The sequence below is a fragment of the Ictidomys tridecemlineatus genome, chromosome 11, assembly GCF_052094955.1.
Source record: "Ictidomys tridecemlineatus isolate mIctTri1 chromosome 11, mIctTri1.hap1, whole genome shotgun sequence".
Taxonomy (NCBI): domain Eukaryota; kingdom Metazoa; phylum Chordata; class Mammalia; order Rodentia; family Sciuridae; genus Ictidomys; species Ictidomys tridecemlineatus.
Window position 1 is genome coordinate 33963227 of NC_135487.1, and position 12426 is coordinate 33975652.

The 12426-nt window shown below is 43.2% G+C and overlaps 1 protein-coding gene across 1 annotated transcript in view; it reads right to left on the reverse strand.

The window, feature by feature from the left end:
* The window catches only part of Pik3r3 (phosphoinositide-3-kinase regulatory subunit 3), a 117969-nt gene extending 106427 nt beyond the window's left edge, over positions 1-11542 (reverse strand). The window contains exon 1 of the mRNA XM_078026183.1: positions 11521-11542. The gene's annotated coding sequence lies outside the window, so the exon portion shown is untranslated. The remainder of the gene's footprint in view (positions 1-11520) is intronic.
* Positions 11543-12426: the final 884 nt, after the last annotated feature.

Sequence of the window (12426 nt, forward strand, 5' to 3'; positions counted from 1 at the left end):
TTCCAAGTTTTTCACAATGAACAAACATTAAACATTTTTTTATAAGTCATCCATTTTAGTTACTAAAAATATGACTATCACCTTATCATATCAGTCTGCCTCAGTCATTTAAACACCAGGAGAAAAAACTTAATGGATCACAGGTGAAAGTTAGCAAATATTTTTTTTAATGTCCTACAACTTTTCCCCAATCATCAACAAAAAGAATCAATTTTTCTTAATCCCACCATAGACAGAATGCATCACTTCATTACATGATTTTTTTTTTTCTTGAAAAGTAAAATAAGGGGCGGTAGAGCACTCGCCTAGCATGCGCAGGGCCCTGGGTTCGATCTTCAACATCACATAAAAATAAATGAATGGAATAAAGGTATTGTGTCCAACTACAATTAAAAAAAAAATTTTAAAAAAGAAAAGTAAAAAAATTTGGATATAGTGGTGCATGCCTGTAATCTCAGCTAACTGGGAGGCTGAGGTAGGAGGGTCACAGGTTTGAGGTCATTAGCAAAACCCTCTCTCAAAGAAAAGACAAAAAAGACTGGGGTTGTAGCTCAGTGGTAAAGCACCCCAATGGGTTCAATCACCAGTACTAAAAAATAAAAATAAAAAGGGTTAGGTCTAGATGTGATGGCTTACACCTATAATCTCAGTGATTTAGGAGTCTGAAGTAGGAGGATCACAAATTTCAGGCCACTCTCAGCAATTTAGTCAGGCCTTGTCTCAAAAAAGGACTGGGCAGGGCTGGGGATGTGGCTCAAGCGGTAGCGCGCTCGCCTGGCATGCGTGCGGCCTGGGTTCAATCCTCAGCACCACATACCAACAAAGATGTTGTGTCCGCCAAAAACTAAAAAATAAATAAAATATTAAAAAAAAAATAAAAATAAAAAAATAAATAATAATAATAATAAAATAATAAAAAATAATAAAAAATAAATAATAATAAATAAAAAAATAAAAAAATAAAAATAAAAAAATAAATGTGTGTGTGTGTGTGTGTGTGTGTGTATTTAAAAAAAAAAAAAAAAAAAAGGACTGGGCAGCCGGGCACAGTAGGACATGCCTATAATCCCAGGGGCTCAGGAGGCTGAGGCAAGAGGATTGCCAGTTCATAGCCAGCCTCAGCAAAAGGGAGGCACTAAGCAACTCAGTGAGACTCTAAATAAAATACAAAATAGAGCTGGGGATGTGGCTCAGGGATTGAGTGCCCCTGAGTTCAATCCCTAGTACAAAAAAAAAAAAACAAGGACTGGGATGTAGTTCACTGATAAAGTTCCCTGAGTTCAATCTCTAATACCAAAAATTTTTAAAAAAGGGTTGAGGATATACTCAGTGGTACAGCAGCCCCAGTTCAATCCTTGATACCACAACAAAAAGAGAAGAAAACACTTGGGAGGCAGAGGCAGGAGGATCACAAGTTCAAAGCAGCCTCAGCAAAAGCAAGGGGCTAAGAAATCCAGTGAGACCCTGACTCTAAATAAAATACAAAATAGGGCTGAGGATGTGGCTCAGTGGTCGTGTGCCCCTGAGTTCAATCCTGATTACTGCCCCCCCGCCAAAAAAAAAAAAAAAAAAAAAAAAGGTAAAAGAAAGAAAAAGAAAACCTAGGAATAGAATATAAACTTGTCCTGAACCCCATTATAAAAATGAATAGACACTAGGGTTCCAGCTCCTAGTGAGATACTAGTGCAAAATTAGGTGCAGGCTGATCAATGCTAGAGAATGAGATCTGTGGGAGCTGTCTGCAGGAATCTCTACTTGTCACTTTGGGGGCTCTGAGGACACATTCTGCCTATAGGCCCCTTGGATGGTAAGGTTTCCCTCACTGTGTGCAATGGCTGATTGCCAAAGATTGCTGGATGAGGAGACAGAAAACAAGATTTTGTGGGGGGGGGGGCGGGTATTGGGGATTGAACCTAGGGGCTTGTGCGTGTTAGGCAAGCATTCTACTACTGATCAACATCTTGGCCCTTTTTATTTTTTATTTTGAGACAGGGTCTTACTAAGTTGCCCAATTGGTCCCAAACTTGCAATCCTGATTCAACCTCCTGAGCATCTTTGGATTATAGGTGTGCATCACAAGCCTAGCAAGATTGTGCTTCTAGGATAACATAAATGGGACTATCTTCCTTAAACTTTCCTCTTCTCCTTCCCTGATGCCCAGTAATCCTCCAGATTGCATTGCTTCACCAAAGAAGCAATGCAGGGCTGAGGTTGTAGCTCAGTGGCAGAGCGCTTGCCTGGCATGGGTGAGGCACTGGGTTCAATTCTCAACACCACATATTAATTAATAAATAAATAAAGGTCCATAGACAACTAAAAAAAAATTTAAAAAAAAAAGAAGCAATACAATTGCTTAATGCTTTTCTTCCCTCCTAAAGCAAATGTCACCATTGATGATGTGTAGCTAATACTGTGTGAGACTACATTACCCACAGACTTCCCTTACCTCTTGGCTCTGCCACTCAATTTCTTTTTTTTCTTTTTAGTTGTAGATGGACACAATACTTTTATTTTATTTTATTTATTTATTTGGTATCCAGGATTTAACTCAGGGGCACTCAACCACTGAGCCACATCCTCAGCCCTATTTTATATTTTATTTAGAGACAGAGTCTTACTGAGTTGCTTAGCACCTTGCTGAGGCTGGCTTTGAACATGAGATCCTCCTGCCTCAGCCTCCTGAGCCACTGGGATTACAGATTGTGTGCCACTGTGCCCAGCTATTTATTTATTTTTATGTGGTACTGAGTATCAAATCCAGTGCCTCACACATGCGAAGCAAATGCTTTATCACTGCGCTACAACTCTAGCCCATCTGCCACTCAATTCTTGAACCTCAGTGTCCTTAGCTATAAAGTAAGAGATAGTAATCCTAGAAGCACAGAACAGTGCCCCTCTTCCTGGATACTCTTTGGGAACAGTCTGAAAACCCAATCCTTGAGTTTACATAATAATATGACTATGCCCGCCCCAAACTGCCTGGTAGCCTGAACAATGAAAGGAAACACACAGGCCCTACCTGGTGATGGTAGCAGTCCCACCATGGCTCCCCATTCAGACCTGCAATATGCCAAAGCCAGGGAACAGCCAGCCAGCAGTGGCCTCTTCCATCTTTTTTTTGTGTTTTGTTTTAGTACTGGGGACTGAACCTAGGAGCACTTAACTACTGAAGCACTTCCCCAGCCTCCCCCTGGGGGATATAATTATATATATATATATATATATATATATATATAAATATATAATTATATATATATATATAGAGAGAGAGAGAGAGAGAGAGAGAGAGAGAGCTAGAGCTGTGTTTTTTTTTTAAGTGACCTTTTTAAAATTGTATTTTATTTAGACACAAGGTTTCACTGAGATGCTTAGAGCCTTGCTAAGTTGCTGAGGCTGGCTTTGAACTCCTGATCCTCCTGGCCTCATTCTCCAGAGCCACTGGGATTACCAAGTGTATGCCAACGTGCCTGGCCCCTCTTCCATCTTTAAGGCAGAGTAATTGCCAGGTGGGATTAAAGAATCCAAATTATTGAGATTCTGTCCAAGGATGTGGTCACAGGCATATCCCAAACTGAATTCAGCTTCCCCTCAAATGTGTTACTCTTCCTGCTCCCTGCTGGAAATAAGAGTATCACCCTCACACCTCCTACTATAGCTTAGATTGTGAATGTCCACCAAAAGTCCATGTGTTAAAGGCTTACAAGTGTGTGCCAAGATGGCCCCTGCTTATCTATCTAACCTCATCTTTTTCTACTGACTGCCTTATACCTTACAGTTTCCTCAAATTCCCCATCTTCTCTTACCTGCTTGGGTTTTCCCATGCTATTCTCTGTCACTGATGTCTTTCTCTTCTTCCCCTTTATTTCCAGACTAGATCCTATTCCTGTTTTGAGACTCAACTCACATTTCCACTCTTCCAGGGGGCTTTTTGCTCCCCAATTCCCCCACATGCCCCAAACTGGTATTCTCATTGCTGCCACTTAGGTAGTATTGTTTCAAACACCATGGATGTCTTAATTCATTTAACCCTCACAACAAACCTTGCGCATAGATATTTCTATTATTCTTATTTTACAGATAAGACTACTGAGGTTTGGAGAAGTTACAGCAAAATTTCCAAGACCAATCACTAAGTGGCTCTGTAGTACTGAAACCCCAGGCCTATTTAAAAGAAGAGAGAGAGAGAGTGCGAGAGCAAGCACTAGAGTGCTAGAGCTGTATTTTTTTTTTTTTTAAAGTGATGGGGTCTCATTCTCCAAGCTGATCTCCAACTGCTGGGCAGTGTCAGCATCCCGAGTAACTGGGACTACAGGTGTGCCCCACGCAGACTTGTTCTTTTCTGATTATAAAATACCAAGAAAAACACAAGAAAACACTCCTATTTAGTCTGGCATGCAGTAGGCACTCAATAAATGCATCTCTCTTTGCCTATACATACAAGCATTTTTCAACACAAACCACTCACAATGTCCTTGCAGTTTTGCTTCCTAAGGGGAAGCCCTTGGGATCTCTCTCTGCACCCCTCCATCCTGCCCTCAGCAGTCCCCTGGGAGACAAGGAGTCCCTAAAGGATAGGGATGGGAGGAATTAGCTCTTGGTGCCTAAACACATCAGTACAAATGAGGCAGAACGCTGATTTCAGGCTTGGAGTGGTCCCTCAGAAGTCTGTGGATTCCTGTATCCTCCACCCCACCAGCCCTAAATCTACTCACCTACCTTAAACTTTTAACTCCTAAAATCTCAGGCCCAGTCCTGGAGACCAGGAACCATCTACTCAAGGTGACTGATAATCTTCCACACTCTTCGTTCAGGAGGGCCTAATAGACCTCAGCTTCCTTCTCTCCACCTGACACCTCCTAGCAGGACTAAATACAAGTGTCCCTGGACTCCCACTCGTGCACCCATTTAGTGTCCTGAAGCCCTTAGGTCAGGAGAGGCGCTTCCAGCCTGGCGCTGGTGCCAGGTGCATCTGGCTTTATGGAAAGAACGACCATGAACCAGAGCAGATTTGCTTCACAGGAGCTTTGGGAAGGCTCTACAGAAATTGTGGACAACCGCATCCTTCTCAGAGCCAGAAGCTGAGATGGGAGGAGAATGGAGAAGAGAGGAAAGTGGGGAGGAAGCTGCTGAAGGGAGGAGAGGTGCTCAATGGCCTTGAAACTGGTGGTGGAGGCAGGCATCTAGCGACCTCAAGATGGGCCTTCGTCCTCTAGGGAGAGAGATGGGGCCAGGGCTTTATGTCTGGTATTAAAGGAAGTTGCCAGTCCGCCCCAAGATGACTAAAGTATAGTGAGAATACATGAACACACACCTTCACTGTTAAGAAACTTCCAGCTTGAAAAAAAAATCTTTCAGCTACAGTTTCCTCAGGTTTCCCTGACAACTGTTACCCCTGGGGCTTCCTGATACCTGGGACCCGATCACAAAGCAAAAACAGTTGGATCTCAAGTCCTGGTCCTGACTGTCCTGTTACCCTTTGGACTTCCACTCCAGCCTCAAGGGCCAGCCTCCCAAGGCAATTTATTCATGCCACAGAGCCGATCAGTGCCAGCTCTGGACCTTCACGCATGCTGTTCCTTAGTCAGGAAAGTCCTTTCCTCTTGGTTTCAGCTAAAACTTTGTCCCTTCTTTAAGCCTACCTGGAAAACAAAAACAAAACCCTGTGTTTCTTTCTCAGGTTGCCTCTAGGGATCTGTGTCCCTGCCTAAACTCCCAGTGTACAAAGTCTAAACTTCTCTTTCAGTCTTGACATCTTTCTTGGGGTTGCCAACTATTTTCCCTATTAGTCTGCAAGTTCTCAAGAGCAAGGACCAGGACTGATTCAACTTTGTATCCTCAGTGCTAGGGAAGTGCCTGGCATATGGTGGGGACAGCAATGACTTTTTATTTTATTTTTTAATTTTATAGGCCAAAATAAAAGAAAAATTCTATTCCAAACAAAAAATTTGGTAAGATTGTACCCAAAATACACCATAAATTTGAGTTCTAATATGTATGCTCACATTTACACTTCCACAGTTTTGTGGAGAATAGATTTGAAAAAAAAAAAAAAACTGAAAAAGCAAAACAAATTGAGGTGGTTTTTTTTTTTTTTGCCTTGCTGTTTCATTTTTTAAATTAATTTATTTATTTGTTCTAATTTGTTATACATGATAGCAGAATGTATTTCAATTTATTTTTTTTAAAGAGAGACAGAGAGAGAGACAGAGAGAGAGAGAAAATTTTAATACTTATTTTTTAGTTCTCGGCGGACACAACATCTTTGTTGGTATGTGGTGCTGAGGATGGAAACCGGGCTGCACGCATGCCAGGCGAGCGCGCTACCGCTTGAGCCATATCCCCAGCCCTGTATTTCAATTTATAGTACACAAATGGAGCACAATTTTTCATTTCTCTGGTTGTACACAAAGTCTTGTATCCTGTTTAGATCTCAGACTCCTCCCTCACTCTTGGAGTAAGATGAGATGACCCCCAGGCTGCCTCTAGCCCTGTTCCTGTTAGCCAGTGACTTCCTGGATCTCCCAGCCTCCTAGGATGACCCAACCTTGGTCAGGGGTCAGGAATACATCTGAAATCCTCCCACTTTCTTTAGATCAATTAAGAGAAACAGTTGTGCAAGGTTATTGGGAATCTCAAAACTCTAGATCTAGTGTCAACACACCATGATGTTGTCCCAGTGGGAGGGAAAGTCCCACTGCCCCCAGGCTCCTGAGGCCTTTTAATCAACTCCAACTGAAGGAGGGGGAAACCAGCTCATTTCAGAAAGTGAAAAAAAAAAACCATTTACAGCTTCTCCCCAGTACATACAACTCTCTTCAGGAGCAACATCAGCAGCCTCTCAACATCCTGAAGAACAGCTCTGAACCAGCTGGTTCTCCTTTCCAACCTTCTCACCTCCAACCCAACCTGGGCTAAAAATACCGAATTCTTGAAAAAAAGATTCTCAGTTCAGGGGGCTGGGCCTGTGGCTTAGCGGTAAAGCACTTGCCTGGCATGTGTGATGCACTGGGTTCGATTCTCATCACCAAGTAGGAATAAATAAAAACTGAAGGTCTATCAACAACTTCAAAAATATTTTAAAAAAAAAAGAAAAAAGATTCTCAGTTCAGGTTTTTCACACTGTACAAGAAGCTGTCAGCCCCCATTGCATACTATCATGAATGGAACTGGCCACATGAACCACTTCTTGAAATTCCCATACATAGATTCTCATTTTACTGGAGCCACTTGGAATAATGCTAACTTAACACTGTAGCCCTCAAATTCAGAGAGACAGACCTAGATGCGATTCCAATTCTGTTATTCCCTGTTGGATAACGTTGGGCATGTTATTTACCCCCTCTGAGCTTTATTTCATTCACCTATAAAATGGGGACAGTGAAGGCTGGGGATATAGCTCAGTGGTAAAATGCATACTTAGCACTTTTGAGAGACACTATGTTTGATCCCCCTCCAAAAAAGGGAATGATGAGGCCTGGGGTTGTGGCTCAGTGGTAGAGCATTCTACCAAGTATGAGGCACTGGGTTCGATCCTCAGCACCACATAAAAATAAATAAAGGGATTTTGTCCATCTACAACTAAAATAATATTTTTTAAAAAAAGAATAATGATTTACATACACAATGTGGTGGTTGTGGCCATTATCTAAGATTTATGAATATACCTATCATCAGCATTGACAAATATAGGATGTCAAATCTGAGCATATTTTTTATTCCCTATTTCCTACATTTTCTCCTGAAGCTAACACTTTCCCTGGAAACTAAATATGGAGATATCTGAAGCTAGAACTGTTCAGGACAAAACCAGTACTACATAATACTAAAAGCTACCTTACAGACCCAATTATAGACTTCAAAAGAAAACAAAAAAGGTTTGAGGTCCAGAGAGGGGACAGGGTTTGCCAGAGGTCACACAGCAGGTATAAATAGGTAGAATAGGGGGCAAGCAAGGAGAGGGAGGAAAATGGGGGTTATGAATAGAGGTTCCGGTGGAGGTATTGAGCTGAATCCACAGACAGGCAGCTGAGCAAGAGGACCTTCAGCTGACATTGCCCCATTTCCCATGCCCAGCAGGGCCTGGCATTTGCCTCTCTTTGGAGCTGCTCCTTTTAGGTTCCTGAGTTTGCAATAGTTTCCCAGAAATGCTAGGTAAATACCTCTGCTGTTTGCTGAATAACCAGCCCCATAGATCAAACAAGGGTCTCCATACCTCAAGGTTAGCTCCTTTTATTTTTTGGTCCTAGGGATTGAACCCAGGGCCTTATGTATGTAAGGCAAGAAGCACTCTACCAACTAAGCTATATCCCCAGCCCCTCCCCAGCCTTTTTTATTTTTTGTTTTGAGATAGGATTCTTGCTAAGTTGCTTAGAGCCTCGATGAATTGCTAAGGCTGGCTTTGAACTTGTGCCGCAGCCTCCTGAGCTGCTAGAATTGTGTACCACCATGCCTGGCAAGATTGGCTTCTTCTTTATAGATGCCTGGCTCCTTCAGGCACCACACCAGACAGGGGCCCTCAGCAAGGTCCCCTGTCAGGGCCTTACCAGGGGTTCTGGATCCCCACTACCTGAGATAACTTTCATGTACACTGTGTAGCTCAGGGCTCAGCATTTCCTTTGAAGAATGTCAGTGCCTCCCAGCCACCTCAAGAAAAACGTGGAATATTTTGGTGCCTATCTTGCCAAAAAAGATAGCCAGACACGAGTTGTCAGCCTCCTATGTGATAAGAAATCATACTAACCTTCGGAAATGTCCTTGACTGATATCACCTGCACTTTGGGGGAAGCTGGAAGTGTTGGGGCCAATTAGCCAATATACTCAGCTATTTAGTGATTGTTCTTTTTTTTCAGGGGAGGAGTGTGTTTTTTGGTACTAGGGATTGAACTCTGGGGCGCTTTACCACTGAATCACATCTCCGGTCCTCTTTATTTTTTAATTTTTGAGACAGGGTCTCATTGAGTTGCTTAGAGCCTTCCTGAATTGCTGAGACTGGCTTTGAACTCGAAATCCTCCTACCTCAGCCTCCTGAACTGCTGGAATTACAAGCATGCGCCACCACACCCAGCTTTTTGTGTTGTTGTACTAGAGGTTCAACCCAGGACTTTGTATATGCTGGACAAGCACTTGGGCTACATCCATTCCCACCCCTTCCTTCCTTTCTTTCTTTTAATTTTGAGACAGGGTCTTATCTTTTTTTAAAAAAAAATTAAAAAATATTTATTCTTAATTTTAGGTAGACACAATATCTTTATTTTTACATTTATGTGGTGCTGAGGATCTAACCTGGTACCTCGTTCATGCTGGGTGAGCATTCTACCACTGAGCCACAACCCCAACCCTGAGACAGGTTCTTATTAAGTTGCACAAGCTGGCCTTGAACTTGTGATCATTCTGCCTCAGTCTCCTGAGTAGCTGGGATTACAGGCATGTTCCATCTTGCCCAGATTTTTTATTCTTTTTTGCTTTTTGGGTGCACTACTAGAGATTGAACCCAGGGACACTTTACTGTTGAGCTATACTCCCAGCCCTTTTGATGTTGTATTTTGAGATAGGGTCTCCTAAATTTAAGAGACCAGGCTGGCCTCGAATTTATAATCTTCCTGCCTCAGCTTCTGAGTGCCTGCGATTACCTGCAAGTGCCAGCATTCCTGGATCTATCTATCTTTCTTTCTTTCTTTCTTTCTTTCTTTCTTTCTTTCTTTCTTTCTTTCTTTCTTTCTTTTTTTCTTTCTTTCTTTCTTTCTTTCTTTCTTTTTCTGGTTGTACACAAAGTATATTCACACAAATTCATGTCTTCATACATATACTTTGGATAATGATGACCATCACATTCCACCATAACTTTAACCCCATGCCCCCTCCCTTCCCCTCCCACCTCTCTGCCTTATCTAGAGTTCATCTATTCCTCCCATGCTCCCCCCCTCCCTACCCCACTATGAGTCAGTCAGAATTAAAATCAAGAATCCATAAATGGGATAGATTCAAACTAAAAAGTTCCTTCTCAGCAAAAGAAACAACCTGTGAGGTAAATAGAAAGCTTATATCTTAGGAGCAAATTTTTACCCCTCACACATCAGATAGAGCACTAATCTCTAGGGTATATAAAGAACTCAAAAAGTAAACACCAAAAATAAAAAATAAAAACAAAACAAAACAAAAATCCTGGATCTGTTTCTTTAGGGGGATGGATAATTACTGTGTTTGTCCAAATTGGTCTCAAACTTGTGATTTCAAGTGATCCTCCTACCTTAGCCTCCTAAGTGCTGGAATTACAGGTGTGCACAACCACGCCCGGCTATGATTTGTTTCTTAGGTTATATTATCTTCATTTTTTATAGTTCTATTCTATCCCCACCTTCCTCTTCCCTCCCCTCATCCTCAGGAACGAGGAATGTGTCCTCATGGGCAAAGTCTGTCTTCTGTCTGGTTTATTGCAGGTTTATTACCTCACCTAAGTTCATGTGTCCCAGGCTGTCTGTCTCCCTTCTAAGTTCTTATGTGAATTCCTTTGCACATCCCTAGGAGGAAATCTGGTTTAGACTTTCATCTGAAGGTAGAGGCTTTATTAATTAACTTCTCAAAACTTCCGATTCAAGGATACTCTAATTCTGAGGTCTTGGATTCAGTGATGCCACCATTCTAGATTCCTGAGCTTCTGAAACTCAGATTACACCAAGCTAGAATTCTGTGATGCCAAGATTCCATGACTGTGAACTCTATGATCTAGAGTTTCATTGTCTTTTATTGTGGTTAGTGAATTTTGTCATTGACTTGGTGACAAGAGCAAGGATTCACTTGGTCTGGTTTTCAGCATTTGTTTCCCAGAATTTGCAAATCTAGACTCTAGGCTCTCTTCTCTGGATTTGCTGAGATAGAGGAAGAAGATGGCTGATAAGAGAGGGATTCCCACTTTTCCTGAGGCTGTTGGGTAGCCCAGTCCTAGGCCCCAACAGTTCATTCTACCTCATTCAAGCCCCTCATTTGTCTCTATATCTGAGAATAGCAGGAAAACAGTCTCCTTTACAGCCCTTCCTCCCTGGCCTGCCCTAGGGTCCAGGGGAAGAATATTCAGTGGAAGACTGCCCTAGCCAAATGGGCAGCAGGGGAGAGTTACACACAGGGCAAAGAGCAACGAAGGAGGGCTGGGGATGTGGCTCAAGTGGTAGCGCGCTCACCTGGCATGTGTGTGGCCCGGGTTTGATCCTCAGCACCACATACAAGTGAAAATGTTGTGTCTGCCGAAAACTTAATAAATATTTTTTTTTTTAAAAAAAAGAGCAATGAAGGAGGCATGAAGATTCCCTAGGAATTTCTGAAGCCTTCCCCAGAGGTGAGGAAGGAAGAGATATGGGAAATGAGGGTGTAATTGAAGGCACTGGGTGAGGATGGGTAATTGGTATTGCATCGTAATATTGGAGATCAGCCTCCAGACACTGACCCATTAGTGACAAGGGACCTCTAGCCCGGTGCTCCAAAGGCTGTCTGGTCTGGCTCCTACCCTTTGACCTGGTGTTCTCATACCTGAGTCAGACTCCCAGAAAAACCCAGAGGGAAGGAGCTGGGGGATGGCGAAACAGATCTTCCAGAGTCACTTCCTGGGAGGGCCCACTGAGGCTAGAAAGGGGACAGAAATTTCCAGGCTTAGTGTAGAAACTCAGGTAGAAACTGAAACTCGGGGCTCCTGACTCCACTCCAGAACTGCTCTGTCTCTGCTCCAAAGGGTCCCAAAATTATAAAATGCTCCTCCAATCACATGATTGAAGAGACTCAGGGCTGGAGGATGGGCCTGCCCCAGGCTACCTCCCAGGAGCCTTTTGGACCCTATCCTCCAGTCCCAAAGCAGGAGACTAAAGCTGCCAAACCCGATTTTCTGGTGGCTGCCTGAAGCTGGCTGGAGCAGGAAGCCTTCTTCCTGGCATTGGACACCTCAGGCCACCATCCTCCTCCCCCTTACCTCATGATTCCCTGGCCTGGCCTTCAACTCTGCATCTGTGCCAGCTGTTCCTCAGCTTCTGAAAGTGCACCCCGACTTCTTCACTTCTTCCTCCACCTGACTGACATGGGTTGCACACCCCCTCGATTTTCTCATCTATAGATGGGAGCAGTGGCCTGCCTCTTAGGGAATCAAGGAATCAGTTGCAGCTGTGGAGGGGGGGATCCAAAGAAAAGGGGTGTGAGAAGGGGGCCCATCACTTGCAAGTTTGGTGTGGTACTGGGAGCGATGCCTGGGGAGTGAGAAGAAAGCACTGCCAGTAGAAATCTGGAGGTATGGTTGCTGGGGTAAGGATACAAGGTAAGGGGGGGTGTGCTCCCCCTGGTTTTCTTACTGTTACCCCACCTATGGGAAGCAGAAAAAAGGAGAGTCACAGAACATCATCCCAGACTACGTGCCCGCTGTGTTCAGAGCCCTACCACTATTTAATAAGT